Here is an 18,300-nt window from a genome sequence, read left to right as displayed (position 1 = left end):
CGCGAGCGAAAGATCAATTTTTCAGGCACCGTCGCGATACAATCCTGCTCGTCGACAGTTTCATTTCCTTTTCGCGTAGCTCGCGGTGCAACAGGTGCACGGGTAATCGTTGGTCTCGACTCGTCCGCTGATTACGCGCGCCTTCGTTATCGATATTCCGCACCTCGCACCGTAGCCTCGTAGTCGAGTAGCGAGAGGAAAAGAGGGATAAGCCGAAAAGTTTCATCCGTTGCAGTGCGAAATCTCGATTTATGAACGGCAAAATTCTTTTTTCGCAAAAAAATAATTACGTGGAAAATAAAAGATTCAAGAAAATCACATGACAGCTCAACAAGTGTGCTATAAAATACACAAATTTATGTAAGCTTTAATTATTCACACATTTTCACTCATTATGTAGTGCAAAATTCGCGGATATAGAATTTTTCGAAGAAATCTAATCAAAGTTTGATCGATCGTATACAACAGTACACACTAGATATTGAATCGAGATGATTAATAATGAAGAATATCCAAATATTTTCCGTGAGGGGGTGGTATTAGTAAGAACCAAATACAAAAAGCGAGTGAATAAGCGAAAGCGAATAATAAGTGCATTGAGAAGAGGAAAGGAGGGAGAGAAAGAGGGGACGAACGCGCGAGTGAGCGAGGTTTAGTACATTTAAATGAGAGCCACAGGTAGCAGCATTATGCAGTACGTGCCAGCCACCCCTCAGAAGGGGTGAGTTAGATCATCGTGTGCCGCGGGATCCTCCTGTGTCGTAGTCTGTTTCAACTACCCGACTGGCTTTGCGCGCCTTCGCACCTGTGGCCACGCTCGTTCGCGTTATTGTTGCCGCTAACTTCCTTCTCTCCTTTTTTTTCCTTTTTCCTTTTGCTCGCGCGTGCGAGGAGCGCGGCTAATTATCGCTTATACGAGACGTATGCGAATTCGTCGAGCGTTACGATAAAAAAATAATAGGGAAAGAGATGACAACTTATATATCTCTTTCGATTTTTTCTCGGCTTGTGATTTAAATGCATTACATTAAGAAAAAAAATAAAAATAATTTATTTGAAGTTGACCTAATATTAAAAAAAGGAGATATTTTAAATTGATAAGAGATATTATAGATTGATGAATGTGTATGCCTCGAATTCGTCAACGATGCACATCAATTTTTTACAGATCGATATTACTCGCATCACAAGTTATCACTTTGCAAACAGGCGCACTAAAAGTCTCGCAATTCGAAAAAATTCCTCTACGAGACATTCTTCAAATAATTTTCTGCAAAGTGCAACAGTTGTCCGTGACATTTCTAAGTCGAAACGGTGAAATTGAGGCTCTCTTAACGCACGAGAGAAACCACGGATTATGCTCAAAATATCGCGATGCTTCGGCCAACGACGATCGGTGTCGCCGCGGAATCGTCGATATTTCACTTCGACGACTTTTATTGCGTCTTTCTTATCGTCATCACGGCACGCTCGGGCGGTTGCAAAGCTCTGTCGCGCTAAGAGAGAAATTATGCATTCCGCGTGTACGCGGGTGTACGTTGCCCGCGAACGGTCTCTGGAATTTCACTCGCCACGTCCCCTTTCTCCATTTCATTGCTGCAAGTATACACGAATACGCAAAGCTTACTCAAGTTTTTGGATCTTGGAATATCTGAGATGCCGATAATATACGTCATATTATCAAATTAATCATTCTAAATACATTATCAATATATAAACGTTACATATGCATTATCATTTATATTAAGTAGATATTAAAGTATATTACTCTCTTTTTATGGGGCTGTAAAATTACTTTCGCGATTTTATATATCATTTATGTACGAGTTCCGCGCATTAACAGCTCCGCTGATCTCGGCGAGACGTAACGAAAGACCGGTCATCCGTCTTTTCTATCTCTTTTCTAGCGCTTTTTACCTTCCGTTGTCCGTCAACTTTTCGCGGATACGCCGACACCGCCGATGATCTACGAGCGGTTGATAAAAGGCTCGCGCGAAGCGCATAAATTCACGTTCATTATACCCGCAACGGTGGCTCGTTGCCATAAGTGCCACCGCTTATCGTGGGACACTGTAAACAGGCGATAGATATAGAGGGACGGGGGACAATAATAGAATCGTCTTTACATATGTATCGCTGCGAACTGACAGATTATGAATGGCGCTGTTTAAAATGCCGAAGACGGATCTCGTCAAGCGCTCGTTCGACCGAGGTGATATGATGTGCATACAATTTTCGCGCGACGCGCGCGTCTTCGGCAAAATACTGGATAACAGAGGAAGGGGCTTCAAAAAGGAGTAAAAAAAAATGCTTACTTACACGAAAGTAAAATTATCGATAATTTTAGGCAAATCAAAAAAGGAAAAAGTTTGATGTGTCTTTTAATTTCTTAGAATTTGATAGAAAAAAAAATACATGATTTTCTTGAATAATGTCATAAATGAAATAATTATTTGTAGTATCGTATTGATTAAAAAAATTTCAAAATAAGAAACATAGAGCGAAAGAGAAAATTTTTCTTTTATAATCGCTTTAGCCACTTAATTGATATCACGATATTGCTCCTATCTCCTCGATCGTTATCTTGGCGATGTAGACAGCCAGGTTTCGTCAAGTTTGAATCGTGTCGATCGATCGAGTGGGTCGCGTCGTCATAATGCACCCTTAATTTGATTTCGGTACCCCCATTGTGTCAAATTGGATTGAATGCTGCCGTGAAATATTTGCTTAGGATCCGACAGGTAGCTAGCTGGTTTCCACGTCGCGTAGACGGAACAAACTTGTGGAAGGGGAAGGAAGGAAGATGAGGGACGAGAAACGAAGAGAAAGAGAAAGGATAGGTGCGAGAAAACGCAGGAAACAACTAGCAACGGCCTAGTCCTAACTGCGCGAAAACGCTTTACCTGAATGTTGCTTGCATAATTTAGGTGCACCTTTCGGGGCTCAACCCTGAGGGATATATACGGCCTGGTTGCATCTTGTTCTACGATCAGAGGTTCACCGAAGAGTGCGAAAACATTTGTGCACGACATCAGCATCGAAATCGATTCCACTTAGGCGTTAAACGACCAATTTTCCTTCTTTGTCCGCCTTTTCCTCTTTCTCCGCTTGCCGACTTTATAATGTAGGGTCTATTATAACATGCACTTATCACGTCTTAATTTCATCGATACAAATTATATTAAAATAATTGATGGAAATTTTATCGCATACATTTGTGCAGCAACTTCATTTAATTTATTGCATTTTAAAGGTATATTTTCATATATAACATAAAATAAACAAGAGTTATATATGATACGTAAAATAGCCATATTTTTGACCATATTTTATTTTGATTCTTCCCTTTACAGAAAAAAAATAAATGTCAAATCAAAATTTATATATTTAAATTAACGCGTTTATTGTTTCATATATACGCAACAATCTATAATCTTCTTAGAAGAATTTAATAATCTTTAATTTCAACAATATTATAATCTTATTTCAATATAGTAATTGTCATCTCAAGAATATATAATTATTTAATTCTACTTTAAGAAAATTATAATCTTTGATTTAAAAATGTTATTTTCTACCTAACATTGTTTCCTTTCCACTCAAAAAAATTAAATCTTAAATCATAAGAATATATTTTTCTTGATTGAACTATATAAAATGGCTTCATTCAAGCAATTATTCAAGCAATTATATTTTTCTTTAATTAACACAATATAATCTCACTTCAAGATTTCCATGTTAAAGCTAAAGATATTTTCAAAATAAGAATGTCCTTTTTTTCTTAGCACCGAAATTAGCCGCGACACTTTGAAAATATCACTCGAATTCCAAATAATCGCCCAGCCAACCGTCGATGCGCGACAATGCTCGTAACGGTGGCTAAGAGAACGTATTTACATACGAAATCCGTTTGTAGACACGAAGAGAGAAATACGTATCGAACGCACTCCTAGACATACAACACAAATCCTCGCCCACGTTGGAAGGTCACGATAATAGGATACGCACACAAGATCTAGCTAGGCTATCTTTTTCAAATACATTTCAAAATACAATTGTACTCCTTTTTAACGTGTCATTGAAACTCGCATCATAATGACGATAATCCGAATAATAAAATTCTTGGAAAGATGGTCGAGAACATTTTAATGATCTTTAACGACTAGCTGCTCATCCAAAAGCGTTTAATCCGGATATTTGGAACGTGTCGTAGGTCCTGGCGATCATAAAAAAGGGACTCATTCGGACCATCTACAGGTACGAAAATATACAAGCTAACATTACATCATACATGGAATATTCGTTAGCAAACACGTTTCATCGGTCATCAGAAGCATAGAGCATGATGCGTAAATTTTTTTTTCAGTTTCTACCGATGGTCCAAAAGCTTGTCAAAATTTCGTTGCATCCATTTCCCAAAATATGCGTAAGCCGAAAATGCTGCATGAGAGCACACGCGAATTTCGCACGGATTTGATCATTTGTTAAAACAGAGTGCAACGCCACAATGTGGACTGTCGTTGTGAATTCGATCACATGCATGCATACATACATATGCACAGTATCCACATTTTAACAATCGCCGAAATAAAATCCACAACGATCTACGAATCAGCGCATGCCGTTCGCCGAGGAGCCTATAAAAACGAATATTTAGAACGTGTCGTAGGTCGCGCGGTCATAAAAAAAAAAAAGCGGAAAGGAATGCTACGTCACCCGTACGTGAATGGAGGACGTTAACCGACGTAATTTGGCCGCCTTTATGCCCGAAATGAATATTTTAATATTTTAATACGAAATATATATATGCTATGAGGGATTTTATGGTGCGCTATAGAGTTTTTCCCTATTGTGGGTATCTGCTCCCGTGGAGGTAAGGAGAGGGGAAAAAGAGTAACACGGAGAGGGGACAGCGAGATTCGATGCTCAGAGAGAGAAGGGAGGCAGCGATACGAATAGTGGGGACAGAACTCGAGGGGACAGAAGAGGGAGTGCCATGGGTGCTGTTTAGGGGAAGAAGGGGGGATCTGGTGCATAGTGAGCAAAACTAAAACGAGATGGCAGCAGCACGCGGCTATGCCATCGTAAAGAGAGGGGAACCTGTGTGGAACACCCCTTTGAAGGGTTGCTCGAAGAAGGGATGCGTTGACAAATACGGTGACACCTATGGAACAAGCCGAGAGTTTAATAGAAAAGAAAAGAGCTTCGAAGATAATACGATATTATTATATCTTTTCTGATCATTTTAATTACGATTGCATTCGCAAATTTATCCGACAAATTAATCTCTTTTAACATCAACAATAACAATAATTTTATAATGAAAAATAAGAAAGACTCATATCATTAGAAGAAACATAATCCAAGAAATTATTAATTAGAATAAAAGTATCTACTTTTGTTGATTATATTTTTACATGATTAAGTTGGTGATATAAATTATATATTTGCAAAAGAAAAGAGGAAAGAAGAGAAAAAAGGGAAGAAAGAGATATTATAATTTTACAATCTCAATATTTTCTGAAAAAAGTAAAAAAAATCACATGTTTTTTGTCTCGTATTTTTGTGTACCCCATCTATTCCTACTTTTTCTTTTATCCTCTCAGAAGCCCATCACTGCGTGATTAAAACGATTTTTCAAGCCGCACGTCAAGATCTTTGTCGTGGCGAAGAGCCGTGAGCTTCCTCCCTCCGTCTCGTACATTCCCACTTTAAAAAGTTCGATCTGCCACAGCGCAACCGTTAGGCCGCTCGGAAGGAGAATCGATAGCTCGCGCGTGGAAGGATGTAAGGAGCGTGAAGAAATATGTTAGCGCACGGGAGGGAGGGCAGGACGATGGTTTTATTTACTGCCGCCGGTCCGTGATCTGAATTTTTATGATCGCGGCCGCCGTATCCAGGCGCGATTCATCCCCGCGGTGACGTCACCGCGTGGATCTGACATGCGATGTGACACACGGGCATCTACGCTTACTCCAATGACACCCTGTATAAAAATGTAGGATAGTTATTTCGAATGGAGATAAAGTAGCGCAAAATACTTGAGCTATTAATATCCATAGGTATTCGTAGAATATTAAAGAGTTTGGAAAAATCAGTTTATATAATTTTGTTCTCTTTATATGTCAAATCTTTAATCTTAATCTTTATTTGATTTAATGGAATCTTTTTGATACGAAAAGATCCATCCTTTATTTATCGAAAGAATTCATCGATTAAAAAGTCGATGAGTTTTATTTTACGCAGAATTTCTAAGAAATTTATCAAATTTCCATAAATGATTTGTCATCAGTATTCTAACAAATTAATCCTTTATAACACACGCGTCAGACATTGAACGCGATACAAGACGCTACGAATTAACAGGTAATTCGTGGATGACCGCTATAATGCTCAACTACATCGCCAATGTCCAACCGGACGGAAATTCCCGATGGATAGCAGGAAGGTGCGGAGCTGTTAAAGCGTCACAAGGGGTCAAAGAGCCGGGGAAGAGGAGCCAGCCGTTGGAATAGATTAGGCATCTTGGATTCGATTATAATCGCCGGCGGATCGAATCGCTTTCGAGACTAACTTCGTCGACCGCGGATCCTTGGCGGGAACGAACGAAACTCGCCCGGGATTCGCCGGTCCTGGTAAACCTTACGCTGTACGCGAATTTGCGTTTGAAATCGAGAATGAGGGGTGGGCTTTCGTCGCTCGAACCTGACGCTCTCTCAGGCGCAGACTATTTGATCCTTGCACTCTAAGGACCCGCTAACTGCGGCGGAAACTTCGACGCTCTGGGTATAGAGTTGATTAAGGAGACGATAAGCGCCGCGCTCGAGCTCTTGCCTAATGCAGCGAGCCAGGAGCGCGACGTTACCGCTGAAAGTTAGTGCGCGTTCGCTCGCCGCTGCTGCTTCCTTGATTAAACGATGTAACAATGATACCGGAATAATTCGCTACGATTATCTTGTATAATTAATTCCATTTGATGAAAAAAAAATAGAAAATGAAGTACAAATACGAAATCTTGACAGATTTAAAGTGAGAAGCTACAACGTCAAACAATTTCAAAAAATAATAGTATAAAGATTAGTAACAAATATACATATTTAATAAAGATATTATTATTTTAAAAAAAGGATTGCAAAAAAACATAAGTAAGAATACATCTTATAATAAGAGTTAATCAATTAAATGAAACATTTGATGTGCAAAGCAAAGATGGAAATGACGTATGTAAGATATATTTGCACATTGAAAATTACATTACGTTGAAGATTACATTCATCAAAACATAACAACGATTTCGAACCCTTCTAGTCGTGGCAGGAGTTGCGAGAACGATTCGTCCTTCGTTCGTGTGCAGCCCCGAGGCTGCGTCGTTCTTCCATCCCCCACGAAAACGGAACCGCGGCGAAAGCACTGGCAACCAACAGTCTCGCGAGAGATAACGATCGAAGTCTGAAATATGCACCACGCCAATTTACCGATCGAAATTATTATTAAGAGGTACCTGTGGCCGAGAGAGAGCCCGAGGAATGAAGCCCGGGTACTCGGGGCCCCTCGGTACCCCTGCACCACCGTCGACGCCGAAACCTGGCGGCTTCTGCTCCTTTGCACCATCAGCCTATAATATTCGATATGCGAAAATCGGAAAGTCGGGAGAGAGATGAAGGAGGACGGAGAGACAGAAAAATTATAAGAGGAAAGAAGGACGACTAGAACTCGAGGATCGCCAAGCTGAAGGGGAGGAGAAGATCGGTGTACCCCTCGTGGGCAGATCTATACCGCTTATGAAATATATCGTAAAGCTTCGTGAGGGAGATGGGGAAGAAGAAAGGTGGGACGTCGTTCGAGAAGGCACGGTCAGGAAGGTAGCAGCTTCGAGACGAAACAAGCAGAAGAGAGAGAGAGACAAAGAGAGCAAAGAAGAAGGAGAGATTGGAGGCTAAGCCTGTAATCACGAGATTGCCAGGAGCTACTGCAGCTGATTGTTATCTTGTATCTACACCCACCACTTTATCGCCGGCCATCTTATTACCCTCGACATATTGACGTCACGCACGTACACGAAGGAACGTACTCTCTTTCTTTCTCTCTATTCCCCCTCCTTCTATTCGTCCTCTATTTTGCCCTCTTCCTCTTTTAAAGACTATTCTGAATCAAAATCGCGAGTTATTCTCACAATTGTCAGACCCAGTCAGGATCGCGTTTATAAAAAATAATAAAACTTTTAAACTTTCGATAAAGTGTCTCGTAAAAATAATTTTGTTTAGATATTCTTTTAAAGTGTCTTGAAAAAAGATTAATATTTCAAAAGATAGTAACAATTATTATAGATAAAATATTTCTAATCAAGATTTCTAATCTAACAAGTCTATCTTCGATAATTTTAAAGAGAATAAATTAATTAAAAAATATGTAAATATACAATATCAAAGCTATTGTCGATTCTCTTCCAAAATACTTATTCCAAGAGACTTATTAGTTACATGATTTAAAAAAATCAATGCTCGCTCTTGAAGCTAATTGCAAATCATTTTACTTTTAGTCCTTCACTTCATATCATCCTTATCATTATTATCGTTATTCGCGATTATTCCTGTCCTTATCGGTAACGCGTCGATAAAATGCTCCTTCGATCGCGGTAATTAATCGGTGAGCAGGTCCCTCCGATAAATTCAAACGAACGAAAGCGGGTTATTACAAGTCGGATTCCTCGACAACACTCGAAGACGTCGATTCTTCTTAATGTTCAATGCGCTCCCGGCAACGACGACGATTCAATTTGTTTTATGATCTGATCAGCGTAAAATTGATCGCTTGATAAGAAATTATAAAATTCCGAGGTAGTTAGAGGTACACTTCTCAAGCAATGCACTTAACTCTCATAACTAGCTTATAAATTATTGCTGTTTTTTGTTAAATAAAGATCAGATCACAGAATCTATCTTTAAAATATAGCAATAAATTATTTTACATAAAACATTTGCATTTTTTAAAAATATATTTATATGTTAAGATATATTAGGGGGAAAAATGAAGAGAGCTATCATTAGAAGATAATATTTCATACAATCCATGCAGGAAAGAAATAATTATTCACCCGAATGCAACGTTCTCATAGTATGTACAGTCATGGATTGAAGCATATTACATATCGATGATTCAAGCGAAACCTCAAAGACCACGAGATTTTAATCTAGATCGCATCATCGACATAGTTCATTAGAGTAGAATCGTCGCTCTTTCGAGGCGTCTTACTCGTCTCTCGCGTTCGTTCGTACACAATTTATTTATGGCGTCTTCTGTGAAAGGGATTAATAATGTCGTCGGGACCAGTCGATAGTTGGCGACAGAGAGTATGATCGTGTACCCTTCGTGTTCACGTAGAGTAAGTCATTGGGGATTAGCCGAGATCGCTAGCTTTGATATGGAAATTATGCAATTGTAAAAGGCATGCGAGCACAGGAATTATCAAAAGGAACATACTAACCGAAGCGTGATGGATACAAACTGATCCTAATTTTCAAACTGCACTGCAAAGGCAACTATGAAAGTGAAGTTTAATTCTCACTCGTAAGGAAGTATCAAATAAATTAAAATACAGTTACCGACAAACAAAATGGATATATTTAAGTAACAATAATTAAGAGATACACTTAAAAGCTTTGTCACTTGTCGATCGGATAAATTTCTTTGTTGTGTTTTTTGATCTCGGGAAAGAAAAGCGCGAAGCTAATAGCAATCGATAGCCAGTTTTTTCCGGAGATTAAAGTGAGCTAAGAAGCTGAACACGATCGCGGCGAAAAACATGAAAGGAAAGAAGAAATTCACGAATTGCAAAATGTAATTATCGGCATTAGTCCGCGGGGTATCACGATTCGCCAGGGCTGGTCCTGCTGGTCGAGTGGGTGGCGGAGCTTTTGTACCGGGTGTATAACACGTCGTGAAGCAAATTTTACCGTAAACATTCATAAATGTACCAGAAATATCAAAATGATTTCAGATTGATTTAAATAATTCGTGAAAAACATTATCAGAAATATCAAAATGATTTCAGACTGATTTAAATAATTCGTGATAAACATTGAGAAATGTTGAGAGAGAAATATTGAATATTATTAATTATATAAAAGAAAGAGAAGAAGAAAAATATATACAAATTTCATTTCTTTTCGGCAAACATATCGTCAAATTCATTCCGAACCTTCGTCTTTTCCAGAATTTAAATCATCTCGTAAAATCAGCTTAAGTTCTATCGGTGAAATTTCGCGATGGATTGACGACTGCGTTGGAAGAGTTGGCTTTCAATGACGATCATTGCGATCGATTTCGGACAAATCGTGAGTTACAAGGGGTCGGCACAATTTGTGCCCGAGAAATCGGGAATAAGGCGATAAGATAATCGGTTTGGAGAATATCGTTCGATTATCTCCTGACTAACAAGCCCCTCTTCTTTTCTAATCGCATCGCGGCGATGATTCTTCGTTACGAAACGCGCTTAATAACCCGTTTGGCCATTCACGAACGATCGTGCTGGGATCATTGACGACAAGTCGATTCTAAATTACAAGTGCATCGAAGTGCACGTAAGATGTCATCTGAGAATTAACCCGGTTGATTATCACCTAATAAGATTAATTGTAAAATTAAACTCGGCGTGAATTATGATTGCTAAAGAATTTAGGATTAATAATTATTAGAATTAATAATTTAGTCGCAAGAATTAATAATTTAGCTGCGTAACAAATCATTAATTAAAATAATTGTAAATATGTAGGACATTAGAAAATCATCATTATTTTAACATCATGACTTTACGCTAAAAAAAAGGCGATGATGGATATAATATTACACGTAATAACCTATCTCATTGAAATTATTCCATATTAATTATTTTAATTCATTCGTAAAATCGTGCCTGATAAAATAACGGCGAATTATAAGCGGTTTTTAATAAAAATAAAATGCAACGTTATGTATCACACACATTTAATTGGTATCTCAAATTAATTTTGTATCAATAATTTTACATGCGTGAAATTAACATAATAATTAACGCTTTTAAATAATCGAGTATTTACGAGATGTACGATTATCATGATAATTAAACATCTAAAAAATATCTATGCACGCACTCGTGTTTTTCGACACCCCATATACGAGGACCAGCATAGGTACGAAGCCCGGTAGCCCAGGGCCATAAGGTCGGCCCTCCTCTACTCCCTCACCTACACGCGCAAGAGTTGAAGGAGGAGAAGGAAGAGCAACGAGTAGTAGCAGAGACGAAGAAGCGAACAAGAAGGCAACGAAACTAACGAGGAAGAAAGAGAAGGAGAGAGACGATGAGATCGTCCACATGCGACTCGAGCTTACACGGTCTATACTTTGCGCCGTGGTATCTGTATCTCAATTCTGACGGCGTAACGTATGAAGGTGGCACACACAGGACAAAGAGAGACAGGATGAGGGAGCCGAGAAGGAAGCTAAGAAAAGGGAAAGAAAAGAGGAGGCCGAGGGGAAAAGGAGAAGCGACGGAGCAAGGCTCGACCAGGTCCCTTGCGTTGTGTCGGAGAGCTGACTCCGTAATTTTCTAATTATATACTCGAAAATAATTGGTTATTATCCTCCATCGTGTGTATGTGCGCGTCTGTGTGTACCTGTGATGCTGCGCCGGATCGCGGATGCTCCGTAGTTCGAGCCTAAAGGGAATCACGAGCGCGTCACGGAGCGCCGCACCGCTTCTTCTTCTTCTTCTTCTTCGTTTTTGTCTCTACGTTTTCTCTCCTTCTCCCCTTTCCTCAGTGCCTCCGCGAGAATCATCTGCCATTTAAGATTCGCTGCGAAAGACAGTTTCTTGAACGGCTCGCAGAATTAACGTTGGATATTTTTTTGAGAAATGTAAAGATACAACAGATCAACCACAATCTGTGATAGATTATTCGTAACTCGGTGTTTAGAAATGCAAACATAGGCAAGCCTCGACTTCGAGATGGAGAAGAATAGTCATCCCGGATGCAGGGACGTGCTGACTGGAGGAAAAACGGGAAGTGCGGCTCTCGACGATAAATTAGCGACGAATTCATGAGTTTTCGTCGACAAGACACGCCGGTAGCAACGGTAGTCCTTCAAGGACAAAACGATAGTCATCTCCTCTTTCACGAAGGGTCGAAGAGATTCACGAGTGGAGCGGCGCTTCGCCCCTAATTTGCCGTGGCAACGTTCTTCCCGAGGCCCTGGAACGCGCTCGGGGTATTAATAAAAACGGTGAGAAATAGCTCGCGCAATATCTGAAATCGGTCTCACCGTCTCATCGACATTTTTCCGACGGGCAGCGATCGAGGATATCGCGATGTCGTTCGAAGGGTTGGTAAAATCGTCAACGTCGTCCAATAGGAGTTGTACGATCGGTGAATCGTCGACAGGTATGTCGGCGAGATAGATCTCTCGATCGTCCATATCGATGTTATCGTCGCGAACGACTCGGTTCCTCCAAAGATACACGTGTTGGCAAAACGTGTCGATTGGATGGAAACGATATCGCTCTCTTGACTCGACAGAACTTGGTGAGAGAGATTCTTATTTCGCATATATATCATACTAATTTAAATATAGGAACTTTGCGCGTCGATTGAGGTGAAATTTGAAGTGCCAAGTGTATTAATGCAGGAAAATAATATTTTTTGAAAATTATTAAATAATAAAATAAGGAGATATTGAAGGTGAATCGATATAGTTTTTTAACAGGTTTGCAATGTGTCCTTCTTATCGAATCATGTAGAAAGAAGAAATCTAAATAACAACGTACATTTTTCAAATGCATGTTGAATTAGCTCCATCAATTTTCACAACTCTACCCTATTGTGAGGGACGTAAAAAAATATTTTCCCAAAGCACGTCACGTCGACTATTCCTTCACCCACAGATAAATTATCATGTGCATCTTAAGGTGATCTAGCAAGCTTCGCGCGCGACATGAAAGAGATCCATCGATTTGAAGACATTAAAAAGTCGGTCCTTCTGTTAGACGAAAAACGACTCGCGATCGAGATGAAACAGACCGTTCGTGAACGATATCGCCGATATCTAGGGCTGTAAGAACGTTGAATGACAGATCGTTGATGTGATCTACAAGAGGAATGCAAAAGGAGAGAGAGCTACCTTTCGAGATCGGTGACGATCGAAGGATCGATGGAAAACGACGGCCACCAGAAGGGCACGTATTTCTGAGGCGGTGGCGACGTTTTAAACGGGTCATTAGTTTACAACCGGTGGCACATTAATTCGCATTAGTACACGTTTGTTTACATACATATGTCGGCACGGACCGAAATCGACAATCTCACGATCAAACTCATGCAACGGCTAAATGGAAAAATTATGCCCGTGAAAATGGTTCTTTTTATCTCCTTCCTTTCCTCCCGACCGTCCCTCCGTCCGTGCACGAACTTTTGAAATTCATGAACCACCGCGAAGATCTCGACCGTTCGATCGAAACGTGCGAGTGTCGCCGCGTCGTATCGCACCAACATTAGTCCGTGCACACGGAAATTTACGTAATACCGGTGTAATTCTCGGCCCGATCCGATTCGGGATAAATATAGGTTGCACGCTGCACTTTAAGGATGCCCATTACTTTCGGCGCGATCCTGTGGCGCAATAAAAGTAATGCGATTAAATAGCTGCTGTGTGTGCGTAATAAAAGTAACGTGTCAATTACAACACTATTATTCTTTTATAATTTTTAATGTAATTTAATGTAATTTAAAATGCGGGTTCAATTTAAATCTTTGTTAGATTCACAATTTGTAATTTCGCGACAAATTATGTAACCTGCGATGTTATATGATACATGAAATGTCTTAGAAATAGTAAAAAAAATGGTTGGCAATATTTACACACATGACGATTTAAAAATTCTTCGAAAAAATATACATTTTTTTTATCTAGTACTATATTTAAAGATGATCTGTGAGATAATATTATATATAATGGAAGCATGCGATTTCATGTTATCGAATGTAAATTAGAAGCGGGTCAAAACGTCCGGAATTACAGCGCCCGGCGAGCAAAGTTCCAAAATGTCAGAGGGCATAAGTGGCCCTTCGCAAATTTTAGACAATGTATACCGGAAAGGCTGATACATATCACTGCTGATAAGGCAACTAGCTGTAGGTCAAATAGGTCTGTTCTTGCATTATTTATGCATCGAAGACGATCAGTCGGTGGAGTAGATCATGTTTTTATTCAAGTTATAAAGCAGCACACATTACGTACAACTTTTACACAGATTACTGTGTGTCAAGAGTGTGTTCTTATATTAACAAATTAAAAAGAGAGTCTGATTGTACTATTTATTCCATGCTTTTTGTCAAATTAATCTTTTTTATAAAGCATCGAATCTTTATAAACTAGCTTATTATAAAAACTCTAATTAAAAGAAAATAGAATTTGCAAAATATGTGCGATGTATAGTTCTTAAAATAAAATACAGAAAAAAAGACAGTAGAAAAAGACACTAGTAAATCCTGCAGAGATTGCAGCATAAGGTGGCATAAAAATAAATAAAGTCTCATTCGTCATCTTTAAGAAGGACAAATGGACTTACTCGGGGGAAGCACACAGCATCGACATATTTCAATATCTGTGGAGAGGAGATTTGTCGCCGTTTTTAATCGGTCGATGCGGCGCGATGCTTGCCTCGATATCAAAAGACCGGTCGTCCAGCCCGTCGTCGACGTCCGAGCTCTAATGCATATGGAAGCAGGAAGCTGACGACGCCGAAAGGTCAGCCGGCATTTCGCCGGGTGACGAAAGGTTATCTCCCGCGCGGCGGACGCGGATGTGTCAAACGTCGGCCGAGTTCCCTCCCCCTCCCCCTCCCCCGCAGCCTCCTCTACCTCGCCGCGCGCCGGCAGTAGGCACGAAATGAAATTCAATCTTTGACTACGCTGGATTTGCATACTTTCCCCCGCGCTTCGGAAGCTCGGATGACTGTCAACGCATAAACACGGGATTACCATAAGAGGGCCCTATCCCCGGAGCGATCCATTTTTTCGGCCAGGCCGGACCGGTCAAGCTGTGCCCTCGAGTTGACTTCCCAGCCTGTGTGAATAGTGATACTTAGTAGATTGCTAAATGGTGTAAATTAGCAATGTGTCTAACGTGTTCGGAAATATTACACGAATATTATCATAAAAATGAATATATTTGAATATACTTGTTGAAGTTTGAGCTTATCTTCCATGAGTATTAAAAAGATATCTAACAAAATTTATCATTAGAATTTAATAAATTGTTAAATTCTCCCATTTTATATCTCATTTTTCATTCTCTTATCTAAAATTTAGCAATTATTGTTGTTTCAATCATGGAAGACAAAGACTGCGAAGAGATAAGCGAGACGATTCGGAAGACGATAGCGAGCAAGACGAGCGAGACGAATAAGAGCGCGATCGTAGGAGGGAGAGGAAAAAAAGAGAAAAAGAAACGAAAAAGAGAAAGAGAGAAAAGGGGCGAAGGATCGCGGGGTCGTCGTTCCTGCGGATGATGAAGTGGCCCTCTTGTTATCCCTAAATACCACGCGCGGCTCATGAGCAAACAGCGACCGCAGTGAGACTGCCCGCCGGTTAACACCGTCGATCCCTATGGGGGCCCATAAGACCCGCGCCTTAGGGGGGCCGGAGCCCCCACTGGCTTCTAGCACCCTTGTTCAACCCATTATAAACAAGGCCTGTCTGGGCCCCAATGTATTATATACCGATATTCCTGCCTCAGCCTGCCGGATTCGGGACTCGCGCGGCGCCCACATCCTCTTCCCCCGCGATTCTCCCGCTCTCTTCTGCCTTTGATCGAGGAACTCGTCGAAAAAAGTGTTTGCGAGATAATCAGCGTTTTGATCATTCTCACGGCATTTTTAATTCGCCAGTCAACTAATAGAAATAAGTATAACAAAAAGACATGTAGGATATAAATTACAGTGACTTTTTATCGAGATGAGACGATAGAGGCATTTCATATTCGCTAGAACCTCGCTAGACCAAGCCTATCGCTTTCACGAGCCTAACTGGACACGCTGGTATCGAGCAATCGTTAACCTCCACCATTTTTGTGTGACCCAGAGGTCCGTTCGAGATTCACGGAGGGCGCGCGAGAAGAGCGTTGATTAAATACCGTACTAATTAAATAATTTATTACAAACGCCCGCGCGGTCCACGCCCAGCTGATAAACGACGGCTCATTCTTCTGCGGACCATGACGAGCCCATGGAATGCTCTCCATGAATCCAAATAGGATTTTCTCTTTTCTCGTTCTGGCAGTTGGCGGGCCGGTATCGCCGTTTAAAGAATAAAAGATCACTGGCCCGTGGAATTAATCCTTCTCCGACGACGCACGCTCCTCAACCACTAGAATCGATATGTCCCGCAAAACCGGTATAAAAAATTGTCCAATATATCAAGTATTTTAATAGGAAATAAATTTAATACTTTAGAAACTTTAACCAAAATTATGACAAATTATTACTTTTATATTTATTGTATTTATTTAAGACAATGTTTTTTGGCGCGATTTTTCATGGCTTCTTGATTTAATTTAATAATAACCGATGCTCTTAGCCCTTTTTGCGTTTATGAAAAAGCCTTTCGGCAATTTCGACAGGCAGATGTGACAAACATGTATTGCCTCATTTTTGTCATGCCAATCTTCGATGCGTAATCTGCTGGCTTAGGAACATCGCTCGCAGCAACGCGACAGAAAATGACATAACAAAAAGGATCTTTGGACAGATGTCGTCTGTTCGCTAGTCTGTAAAAAGCAACCGCAAACGACGATTTTATAGAACGAAGTCTCACAATAATAAGATATATATTTACTTCATGAAAGCAATATATACCAGCTATTGCAATGCATAAAATTCTTTAATATTGTTTTATATTTCAAACGCATCTCATTTTTAGTACTATTATCTTTTCAGAATTATAATATCTAAATTTTATGATTAGATTTAATACTTAAAATTAAAATGTAAATATATTTTTTAAATATACTTGCTCAGTGCTTTTAAATATATAAAAATAACGCTGAAAAAATTAATCGCACAAGTGCTATTGACAAGAATAACGGAGTAGTTTGTCCTAGATTAACAAAATATATATATACCCCTGGTACGACTTAATACTCCTATTCGCTACAGTATAAGCTGCGTCATTTATCGAACGATAAATTAACAATAATAGTGAAAGGAGACCCTATTCTTGGATTGAATCGTTTCCGGTCGACGCGTGTTTCTCCCCCGTCATATTACCGAGCCATTACTCCCCAACATCCAGTCATTCATTCCGATTTGCTAAAGAAGCTAAAAGATCACACGAGAGTGAGCGCATACTCAACTCACTGCCAATTTTATGTCACTAATATTTATCAATAATTGTAAGTAATAATTAATGACAAAATGATCTTCAAATATTATATTAAAAATAAATTCACATTTACATAAATTTAGAATTTTTTCTTAATAAAAAATGTTTTCGTTAAATTTAGAATTTAGATCTTTCAAGATTGTAAATTAAAATTTAAAGGAGTATTATATAAAAACAAGTATATATAAAATTATTCTATGTATGCATCGTATTTTAAAAAATTAATAAATTATAGACTATTTAATAACTTTTAACGCAAATTTATTTTCGGAATATATGATATATCTATCAATCAAAAAAATACAGAGATTATTTCTGTAGGCGATACTCTAAAAATCGCTTGTCATCCCGCCGGAAAGCCACCCCAGGACACTAAAGCGCGATCCATCCTAACAAAATCGTCGCGGGACTCGGCTGGCGATGCGGAAGCAGCCTCTGAAGGGGGCCACACCGGATCAGAACGAATCATTAGTGCCGTCGCGACACAATGGTACGGTCACGTGGACCCCAGGAAGTTTAACGCGGCGGAGATTGCGAAACGCTTGCTGGACAGAGAAAGACGCAGCTTCCCTCCGTTTTCCTTTTTTTTTCTTCTGCAACGTGTACACGTGATGTCTAAATCTAAGTACCCGCGACTCCGGAACGAAAGCGGAGCCACGATGTTACCGGGAATAATTTACGATTTGTTATTCCGTCCCCTCTCCTGATACTCCAGTTTCTACCCTCGCGCCGGATATATTCCCGTCTTTATACATAGCCAATGGAGAAATCACCCAATACGAAAGAAAATAGCGTATACTTCCGTCAAATATTATTGATTTATTAAAAAAAATCAGAAAAATCAGGAATATCTTTCTTCACTCTTAAATGAAGACTTGATAAAACTACT

At 39.7% G+C, this 18,300-nt stretch overlaps 1 protein-coding gene across 1 annotated transcript in view; it reads right to left on the bottom strand.

Moving 5' to 3' along the window:
- Positions 1-3,119: 3,119 nt before the first annotated feature.
- The window catches only part of LOC145976060 (uncharacterized), a 48,283-nt gene continuing 33,102 nt past the window's right edge, over positions 3,120-18,300 (bottom strand). Inside the window, exon 3 of the transcript XR_014440167.1 lies at positions 3,120-3,131. The gene's annotated coding sequence lies outside the window, so the exon portion shown is untranslated. The remainder of the gene's footprint in view (positions 3,132-18,300) is intronic.

The sequence above is a fragment of the Camponotus vicinus genome, unplaced genomic scaffold, assembly GCF_025532165.1.
Source record: "Camponotus vicinus isolate PSW18456_S1 unplaced genomic scaffold, iyCamVici1.0 SCAF_8, whole genome shotgun sequence".
Classification (NCBI taxonomy): domain Eukaryota; kingdom Metazoa; phylum Arthropoda; class Insecta; order Hymenoptera; family Formicidae; genus Camponotus; species Camponotus vicinus.
This window is presented reverse-complemented; position numbering and strand designations above follow the sequence as displayed.